The sequence below is a fragment of the Ixodes scapularis genome, unplaced genomic scaffold (assembly GCF_016920785.2).
Source record: "Ixodes scapularis isolate PalLabHiFi unplaced genomic scaffold, ASM1692078v2 PGA_scaffold6__148_contigs__length_123643588, whole genome shotgun sequence".
Taxonomy (NCBI): Eukaryota; Metazoa; Arthropoda; class Arachnida; order Ixodida; family Ixodidae; genus Ixodes; species Ixodes scapularis.
The window spans coordinates 29942288-29952576 of NW_024609881.1; the positions used below are offsets into that span (position 1 = coordinate 29942288).

Genomic DNA, 10289 nt, shown 5'->3' on the forward strand with positions numbered 1-10289 from the left:
GACTTTTTTTAAAGCTGAAAAGGAGGAAAATTATATTTTCTATGAACTCGTCTGGAATATGTATTTCGCAAATTATAAATGACTAAGGATACGCATAATTGACAATAAAGAGGACTGATTGGTTTTGGGAAAAGAAATATTTTATTTATATTAACAAAAGGCAGGTAATAATATAGAAAGTTGTGTTAGAGCTCAGATAGTCTTTATTATATTTCTCCCAAATTCCTGTTTAGGTGAGTTTTCAGCGAGATCCAATTTTGAGGAAACCTGTTTAGGGAGCACCACATCAGGCTTTACCCAAAAACGAAGAACCCTATATGTCCTCCGCTTCTTCGATGTCAGTATGTGAACAAGTCACATGGAAGCAAGTGACGAAACATATGCTAATATTTTCTTCTTTCTTTTTTTTATCTAAATGTGTGATAGTTGGTGTAACAGGTATGACCTGTGTCCCCATAGCGAATAGGTTTGTAAAGCTGCGTGTAGCATATTAAAATCTGGCGAAGGCAGAGAAGCAGGTTACTGGTATAAAACATAGTACAGTTAATGTTTACCTTCGAATGGAGCGCTCTTGTCCACCTTCGTTCTACAAAAACCCATCCACGGATAGCCGCTCCATCTCCTCAGCAAAAGCTTGCAAAGCAGTGTCATGTTCGGGTGTTTTGCATCGTACCAAAGAAGCGACACCATGACCTTGTCCCAACGAAGGTATGCGGGCAGTTCGTTGAGGACAAGGTGTTCTGGCCCATATCGAGTAGCTCGACGACTTAAACGCAGGTAGGGCTGCCATCTTTGCTCATGGTCACCGTTAGGTCCAGTTCTCCACAGCCAAGGCTTTGTCGCTGCTGCTCATAGAATAGTCCTTCAGTAATGCCCGACATCTCGTTGCGAGGCTCTGCTCTTTGCTTAAGTGTTTCAAGAAGATGGTCACTCACAGCGCGCTCCGCAATGATCGAAGAGAACTGCTTCTCCAAAGGTAAGCTGACAAAAAAGTTGCCATTGGGCGTGAGTTTCTGTCCGCTATACTGCTTTTCGCAGACTGTACACATTGTAGACACTCGATTGCGTGTCCAAGTTCCCTGTTGTCTTCGCTAATAGCTGTTCGCAGGTCCCCTAGTAAAAAAGTAATTTGTATGAGGAATTTCTTTTGTCCAATAAATACATATGAATCATACAAGATATATAAAAACATATAGAACCTTTCAGGCAACATTTCATGGGCGCCGCCATCTTGACGTCACGTGACCCTGCCGCCATAGCCAACCTTCAGTTTCTCGCCGTTCCTCCGGGTTGTGTGCTGCACAGGCCACTACCGGAGCTTTGTTTTCGTGTTCTTTTACGTTCCGCGTTGAAATTGTTTGTTTTCTTTAGGTCTGTTCGATATTTCGAGCTTTCATTTAATCATTTGATATCTATATTCCAACACAGCTCTTGTATTTTCGTATTTATGGAATGGAATCAGACAGCTAATGGATCGACGATACAAGATTATGGCTTCAGAGACCATATAAATTCATCCCATTCTAACTTTTTTTCTCGCTAATAAAGGGCAGTCTACACCATTGCGACATGGGCAAATTTCAACTGACGCAGTAAGGCTATCCAGTCGTGCTTCTCGCTGCATGTGCGCGCTCGTTTCCGTAAAGCCGACCCGCATGGAAGCGATTTAGCGTGTGACGAGACGAGCGGTAGCGACCACGACGAGAGTCAGCGACGGGCGACAAGATTTCTTACTGTCAACTGTCGCGTCGCTCGGTTTTTGGGTTTCTAGAAAACGTCGCTCACCGTCTTGATCGCTTGGTCCCGTCGCTACCATGCAGTTTGCCTCGTCGCACGACTGACCGAGCGACAGCGAAGCGGGTCACCATCGCTTGTCTCGTTGCTCGCCATATCGCTTGCATGCAGTTTATACTAAATATCGAGGCGCCAATGGTTCAATGTTGTGTGCTTGTAAATTAATTGAGTGTAAACCGCATGTAAGCGATTTGGCGAGCGACGAGATAAGCGACGGCGACCCGCTTCGCTGTCGCTCGGTCAGTCGCGCGACGAGGCAAACCGCATGGAAGCGACGGAGCAAGCGACCAAGACGGTGAGCGACGTTTTCTACAAATCTCAAAACCGAGCGATGCGACGGGCGACAGTGAGAAATCTCCGTCACTCGTCTCGTCGCACGCTAAATCGCTTACTTGCGGGTTGGCTTCACGGAAACGAGCGCGCACATGCAGTGCGAAGCACGACTACGATAGCCTTACTGCGTCAATTGAAATTTACATATGTCGCAATAGTGTTGACTGCCCTTTATTAGCGAGAAAAACGTAAGAATGGGATCAACTACATGATCATTGAAGCCTCATAATCTTGTATTGTCGATCCATTCGCTGTCCGATTCCATTCCACAAAAAAAGAAAATACAAGAGCTATGTCGAAATATAGATATCAAATGAATAAATGAAAATCCTAAATATCGAAAAGACCTAAAGAAAATACAAGATTTCAACGCGGAACGTAAAAGAAGACGAAAACGAAGCTCTGGCAGTGGCCTGCGCAGCACACAACGCTTAGCAACGGCGAGAAACTGAAGGTCGGCTATGGCGGCCCGGAAGGTGCGCGAAGGGCGCGGCGACTGGTGGCAGCTCGAGTTACTTACTCGCTGAAAGCGTCTATAAGGAACATATAAGAACCTTATAAGAACAATATAAGTTATAAAAGAACCATATAAGAAACTTCTGAGAAACTTCTCACAAGTCTGTTATATGACGCTTGTATGTTCTTATATATGTCATAAACTTCTGATATAGTTCTTATATGGTTCTTATGTGTTCTTATATATCTTGTATTATTCATATGTGTTTATTGAACACAAAAATTACTCATACAAATGAGAATTTTCAATAGGGTCGGGCAGTAAAAGTGAAAACGCATGTCCTCTGGCAGGGATGGGCAAAATACATGCAAATATGTATCGAAATACAAATACAAAATACATCGTCAAAAATGTATTTAATTACAAATCTAATTACATTTCCGAAAAAAGCATTTAAGTACAAGATAGAAATACAACCAAATGTATTTGGTCTGCTCCAAATACTTTTCCAAATACATTTCTCAAAATTTGCGTCAGCAACTTCAGGGCACCTGCAATGGGTTTCTGGGCATCTCATTTTAATTTTGCATCGCACACTCGGGAGTTAGTGTGCGAGGCTCTAGTGACGTAATATAAATATAATCACAAAAAATGTAATAAGCTAGGACGTAATAGGTGAAAAAAGTACAGAGCTTCAAGCAGCTTTTTTTGTCGATTGCATTTTGGTGTAGACCAACAAAGAACCGAGACGACCAAGACGCCCAGCACTAGCTAGAGAATTTTTTATTATTGCAACTCGAACCAGTTACGAAAATCTGGACGACCCGCGCATTTAGAATGTTCCAGGCAAAAATATGGATGGAAATCAGGCTGGAAAGCATCACAAGTTGTCACAGGCACTCATTTAGCCAGTCTGCCTGTTAACGTCGATTTCGTCACTATTCTTGCCCTGGACTAGCACCGTAATCACAAAGTCACTAAACGCTTGTGCTTGATTGAGGGGCACTGCATTCGGTGCAGAACGTAGTTTTCTTCCTGCTCTGGACACGTGTCAGGATGAGCAAAATGAGTCGTGACAATGAATTTGAGGGATGTATTTTCGCCCACAAAATTGTATTTAATTACAATTGTATTTGAAATACACCCTTTTTAGTATTTAAACACACGTCAAATACATTACCTAATTTGTAATTGAATACAACTGCAAAATACACAAAGTATTTAAAATACGTATTTCAAATACTTGTATTTGAAATACTGCCCATCCCTGTCCTGTGGTGATGCTCCGGCGAACTTCCGGAACAAATATTTGCTTTCTGGAAAGGCATCTCTTCCTAAGAAAAAGTTAGCGAACTTCAGAGATCCTCAATTGGTGTCCACGAAAAAACGTGTTTTATCGCAACGTTCCTGAGAAGAACAAGCGCATCTCCTACCATTACCGAGCTTCCGTCCCCAAGTAGAGTTGCAAACTTCAAGAGGAGCGCAAAATTATTTCGATCCGAGTTGTGGGCAGGCTCGTCCGGGGTTGGAGGCCGGTCTTCTTCAGCTGCCGGATGCAGGGCAGTCATCACAACTTGGAATTCCCACCAAGATCATCGTCAGGGCTGTCATTCCGCGCATCATTAGCAGATGTATCTAAGTGGACGCAGTAGGACCAGTAAGACCATTCGCATTGGCGCAGGCAGGATTCGCAGACACGAGCGCTGGTTTACGCAGGGCGTGTGCAGTTGAACGTGGCAAAGGTTCGTTCCAAGCGTCCGGTTTTAGGTACAGCTTTCGCGCTTTACTCTTGTTTGGGTACATAACTCTAGCACAGTACGACACGGTGCATGAAGTGAATAGCAAACACCTCATTTCACAGAAAAAACAAACGACCAGCAACAAACAGCAACAAAATGGCGGAGGGAAAAACAGACAAAAAAGCACGCCAACATAATGGTTATGACGATTGGCTAGCGAAGTGCATGTGTATGTTCCTTGTCTCCCACTATCTTGTATATGTCTTCCTTCGTTCAGCTGTCAAATCTCACAAGCATGAAAAACTAACCAGGTCAGCTCCAGGCAATCATAAAGTAGAAAGTTGAGCTAGCTGGTACTTAGAAGACATGTATCTAAAACAGCGCACAAGCACAGGAGGAAGAACATAGAACAAACAAAATAAAACAAATTAGTCGTTAGTTGTTTATACAGCAGGAGGTTAGTCTGCCAGAACATGGCGACATTGTTACCTATTGTAGATAAGCAATTTAGCCAGTGCAGTACGACTGCAAGACTGGGGTCTCTAACATGCACCACGCAGTAGTGATACACGACCGCACGCCGGTACGATACTCATCCAGGTTGAAACGGGCAGAATTGGGGATTAAACCCAGGATCCCTGGGTTCTGCAGCGCGATCCTTCGCTCCAGGTGCTCCGAGCTAGCGTGCGCTAGCCCACTCGGTCACCGTGTCTCCAAAATAAAACACAGGAAAGAGTACTGACTCCCAACTTATGCATTTTGAAAGTAAGATAAAATGGAAGCTTCAGACATGAAGCCCACGCGCACCTACAAGGTAAAAAGATGAAAAACAGATGCATTAATAAGTTGCGGTAAAAAAGGAGAAAACAAAGACATTTTAAGGTCCCGAGGAAGAAGAGACCAAAAAAGAAAGAAAAAATTTTGCATATAGTACCGGCGGGCCAAGTACAAGCCTGGCACATTCAAAAATCAGGCCAGCCGTGTGTGAGTCACCCTTCACTAACTTTGAGTGACAAGGAGGTATACTTCCCAGCCAGCGCATTTATTTATTTATTTATTTATTTATTTATTCCCTCAGGGCAGTGTTGTACACGTTCCTCAAAAAAAGGAACGAAAGCTCGTTCCTCGTTCCTTCTGATTTCTGGAACGCGTTCCCGTTACAAGTTCCATATGTGAAAAAGGAACTCGTTCCCATTACAGTTCGAAAAATGGAACGTATCGTTACATATACGTTACACTTTGCTTATTACTATATTTAAACGTGAAAACAGCGCAAAAAATTGAACAAAGGACAAGTGAAAGAAGTGCACGGACAAACCACTGTTTTCCGTGCCCTTCTTTCACTTGTCCTTTGTTCAATTTTTTGCGCTGTTTTCACGTTTGACGATGTTCAACCAACTAGCCCAACTTACCGCCTTGTTACTATATTTAGTTACATAGAACAAAGATTTTTTTTTTTTTTTTTTAAATCTATCCCATCAAATGGCAACATACGAATTTGAATGCCGTGATGGAAGGGCACCAGGAGAAGAAAGCAAGCAACGCAGGGTTTCATTTGTTAACGTATTCATATTAAAAAAAGTACTTAGCTTTCAACCGTATTCATGTTTGTGGTGGGCAGAATCAAACGAGCAAAATATACTGTTACCCTACATTGCGCTGCGAACTTTAAAACAGTTGCTTCTCGATGTTGATGTCCGCAAAACGATGAATGGAAGAAAAGGTTACGACTTCGGAAGGTCAGTCTTGAAAACTACCTCTCCTTCTTCATGAAGGTTGAATTAGTCGTTCAGTTTGAAGGTGTGGGACTAGGGGAACACGAATGAAAGTTATTTTTTTGTATCTTATAAATAAGTGATCATTGTTCGGGATTCAAGGGTGCGTTCGATGTCTGGTAACATGTTATTTTGTTGAAACTCTAGGTCTCTGTGAAACTTCCATGATGAATATAGTCTGCTTTATATTTCTAGGTATATGAGGAACCGTGGAAGCAAAGAAATTAGCCCAGTTTGAAACGTCTTTTTTTTGTCTTTTCTTTTGACTAAAAGTTTTGCTCTTTTGTACTGCAGTCTTTGGCATTGAAAAAAGAAGCATTATTCACTATAGTCGGATGCAACCTAAGAACAATCTTTTAGCTCCACCCACAAGCGCATTGCGCCCATCTGAAGTGCCTCCGCCGTCGAGAAAGTAGTTCGCTAGCAACCTTGCTTTTTCTTCCTCCAGGAAACCTGTCTTAAACTACTACAATACTTATTTAATTCATTCAGGACATTCAAATAAGTTAGAATACGTTTTTGTCAACGAAATAGCTGTTTAGTAAAGAAAGAAAGAAATTCATGTCCAATGTACCGTCTTCCCAACTCATTTTCTGTCCAAGATACTGTCTAACATACCGTCTAACATACCTCTCAGCAGTGCTAAGCCTCGCGCCCGCTTCGAAATTTTCGTTGGCGATAGCGTCGCTGGATTCTCACGTTGTCGCGCAAAAACTGCTGCAAACGCAAGCCGATACCATCAAGATTTCGTGGCGTAACCTCGGGCACGTAAAACACGGTGCAAAAAAGCAGAATAATTGTAACGAGAAACTATAGCATCGCGTTGCTAAGGCCAGCAGCCATGTTGAGCTTTTTTTTTTTCAAAAGGATCGCGATTGGTCCACAGAATCGTGACGTCATGAAAACAATTGGCTGGCGTTTCTCGGCGTAGGATTACACTTTCCTCTGAGAGGCATTTCCGGTTTTTTTTTTAGCTTGCAACCGACTATAGCTTCCCTGCACCCGACTGTTACTGAACGAGGATGACACAAAATAAACCCTAAGATAATTAACCAAGAAGTTGGCGAGATTCTGCTCTTGGTAAAGATATTGTTTTTATACTTTTGAAGCTTCCCTCGTAGAAATTAAAAAAAAAAAAAAAAAACACTGCACGAAAAAAAGGAACGCCGTTCCTTTTTCCGTTCCAGTAAAAATGTAACGCGTTCCCGTTCCAGTTCCAGTGATGCAAATTGGAACGGTGGCGTTCCTTCGTTCCTCCTAAAAGGAACGCGTTCTAGGAACGCCGTTCCTTGGAACGCCGTTCCGTACAACACTGCCTCAGGGCCCGAAGGCATTATAGAGGGGAGTGGACACACACACATCTAATTGCACACAAAGACAAACAGTAATTAGGCAGGTAAGCATAAAAAACAAAAACAAAACATTGTTAAAATAAAACACTGTCAACCAAAATTCAAAAAATAATCGCAGAGGGCAGCTTTGAATCCGACTTTTTCGGCTATGTTGGCAACAGGTGCGGTAAGGCGATTCCAGTCCAGTGATGTCATGGGTATGAAAGACTGATGAAAGCTTGAGGTGCGACACTGAGGGATGCCAACTTTATTTTGATGGTTGAGACGTGATGAGACGTATGATGCTTGTGTTAACAGATGCTGACGAAGATTTTCGATCATTATGGTGGTAAATTTTATGAAATAAACATAGACGAGATATTTTTCTACGTAGGGAGAGGTCAGGCAACCTTAGGGTATTTTTCATTGCTGTTACGCTAGATGTGCGATGATAGTTATGTGATGTAGTATGAATCGAACAGAACGGTTTTGAGCAGCTTCTAATGATAATGCAAGCGTTACACCGGGGTCCCAGATAGTGGAAGAAAACCCAAGTTTACTGCGGACGAATGATTTGTAAAGTAGTTTTAGGGACAGCGGGGCAAGAGAGAAGTTCCTTTTTAGAAAGCCCAGCATGCGGTTAGCGTTTTTAATTATATATTCAATATGAATTTCCATGAAAGGTTGCTAGTCATATGAACACCAAGATATTTATATGAGGACACGGATTCCAGCTCAACAGTTCTTATATGGCACGAGGGACAGGTATTATTTTGACGTGATACTCTCATGGATTTGCACTTGTTAATATTGAGTTCCATTTGCCATTCATCACACCAACGAGAAATACTGTCTAGGTCAGACTGGAGTGCGAGAACGTCAAAGTCGTTAGTTACTTCAGAATATATGACACAGTCGTCTGCGAAGAGATCAACTGAGGAGGAGATATGCGAAGGAAGGTCATTAATATATATTAAAAACAATATAGGGCCGAGTACTGAACCCTGGGGGACACCAGAAGTCACAAGAGAGGGGTGCGAGTTAATGCCATTAACATGAACAAATTGAAAACGGTTAGTTAAAAAAGCGTTGATCCAAGTCAGAACATCAGAGTTAATGTTCAGTTTACTGAGTTTATACAAAAGGAGCCTATGCGAAACCTTGTCAAATGCTTTAGAGAGATATAAAAAGATGCAGTCAACTTGAGAGGAACGATCGAGGGAAGCCTGAAGGTTATGCGTAAGTGTTAATAGGCCGAGTTTCGCACGAGAACAGTTTTCTAAAGCCGTGTTGAGCAGGAGAAAAGAATGTATGAGAGTTAAGAAAATTAACGAGATGCGAATAGATTATGTGCTCTAAAATTTTGCAAGGGACACTTGTTAAGGAAATAGGGCGATAATTACTTGGGCTGGATTTGTCACCACCTTTATGGATAGGAATCACCTTCCCTACCCATCAGTCCTCGGGAAGGCTTTCGAGTTCGAGTGATTGTCGAAATAGCTTTGTTAAGATAATAGAGGAATACATAGTAGCGTTTTTGAGAAACTTCGAGTTAATATTATCAATTTCACACGATGACGATAGCATAAGGTTGGCGATGACTTTCACTATACCGGCACGTTCTATATTAATGGAATTCATAGCACAAATATTGTATTCATAAACATCCGGATAAGAATAATTGGTTAAAATCGAAAATGATTTTGTGAATAATTCGTTTAGCACAGCTGCACTCTCATTCGTCGCTATCGTCTCTTCATCCTCGTTTAGCACTACGTCAAGCCCCTCAGAACGGTTTGCGACGTTCCAAAATTGTTGAGGGTTGTTGCGCAACATAGTGGGTAGGGTACATTCGAAAAAACTGAGCTTGGCTTCGGCAGAAGAACTTCTTATACACTGCTGCAGCAGAATAATGTGCTGCCCCACGATGCCCTGCGTTGGGAAACACGGATAACTTTGCAGCACGCAATATCCTTTTTTTTTCCCCTACAAGTGATATTGGCCGGCCTGTAAATGTTTCTTTTTTCTCTTCTTTTTTCTCCTCTTTTTCGTAGTTAGCTTATATTGTCGTTGTTTTCTCCTTTTCTACCGCAGCTTAGTAACGTATCCGTTTTTCTTCTTTTTATCTTGTGGGTGTGCGTGGGCTCCATGTTTGAAGCTTCATCTATCTTTCTTTCACAATACATTAGTTTGGAGTCAGCGCTCTTTCCTGTCCTCTATTTTCTTCCTCCTGTGTTTGTTCGCTGTTTTAGGTATGTCTGCTTGAGCCGCTTGATTTGTTTCGTAACCGTTCACTGTAAAAACTAACTGTGTAAAAAAACAGAAAAAGCTTGGCACGTTTCTTGCCACGAATTTTTTTGTTTTCATCTGTTTCCTTGTTTTCATACTTTCCGTTAAAACAATAGCATTTCCTATTGGATTTTTTGTAAAAAAATAGACTTTCTGTTGTCAAATTTTGCGAAAAAACGGTTTTTGTTAAAACAAAGAGTGTCTCTTCTGGAACTTTGTAAAAAGATCGGCTTTCTGTAGTCGAATATTTGGATACCACCGGCTTTTGTTAAAAGAGGGATTGTCTGTTTTGGAAGTTTGTAAAAAAATCGACTCTCTGTTGGGCCAATTGTATGGAAAAATTATTTCTGTTAAAAGAGTGGTTGTCTGTTCTGGGAGTCTGTAAAAAGATAGACTTTCTATTCTTGAATTTTGTTAAAACATTTTTCTTAAAAAAGGAACAGAGTTTCTGTTCTACAGCTTTGTAAAAAGACAACTTATAAAAATTTGTAACAAGAAAATTAGTTTCCATTAGAAATATGTAACAGAGTTTACATTATAAAAAATAACTGTCCCAGAGCATAAAAAAAAT

The 10289-nt window shown here is 41.5% G+C and overlaps 1 pseudogene; it reads right to left on the reverse strand.

Annotated features, from left to right (window-relative positions):
- Positions 1–586: 586 nt before the first annotated feature.
- LOC121838455 lies at positions 587–4152 on the reverse strand (annotated as a pseudogene).
- Between the last annotated feature and the right edge of the window lie 6137 nt (positions 4153–10289).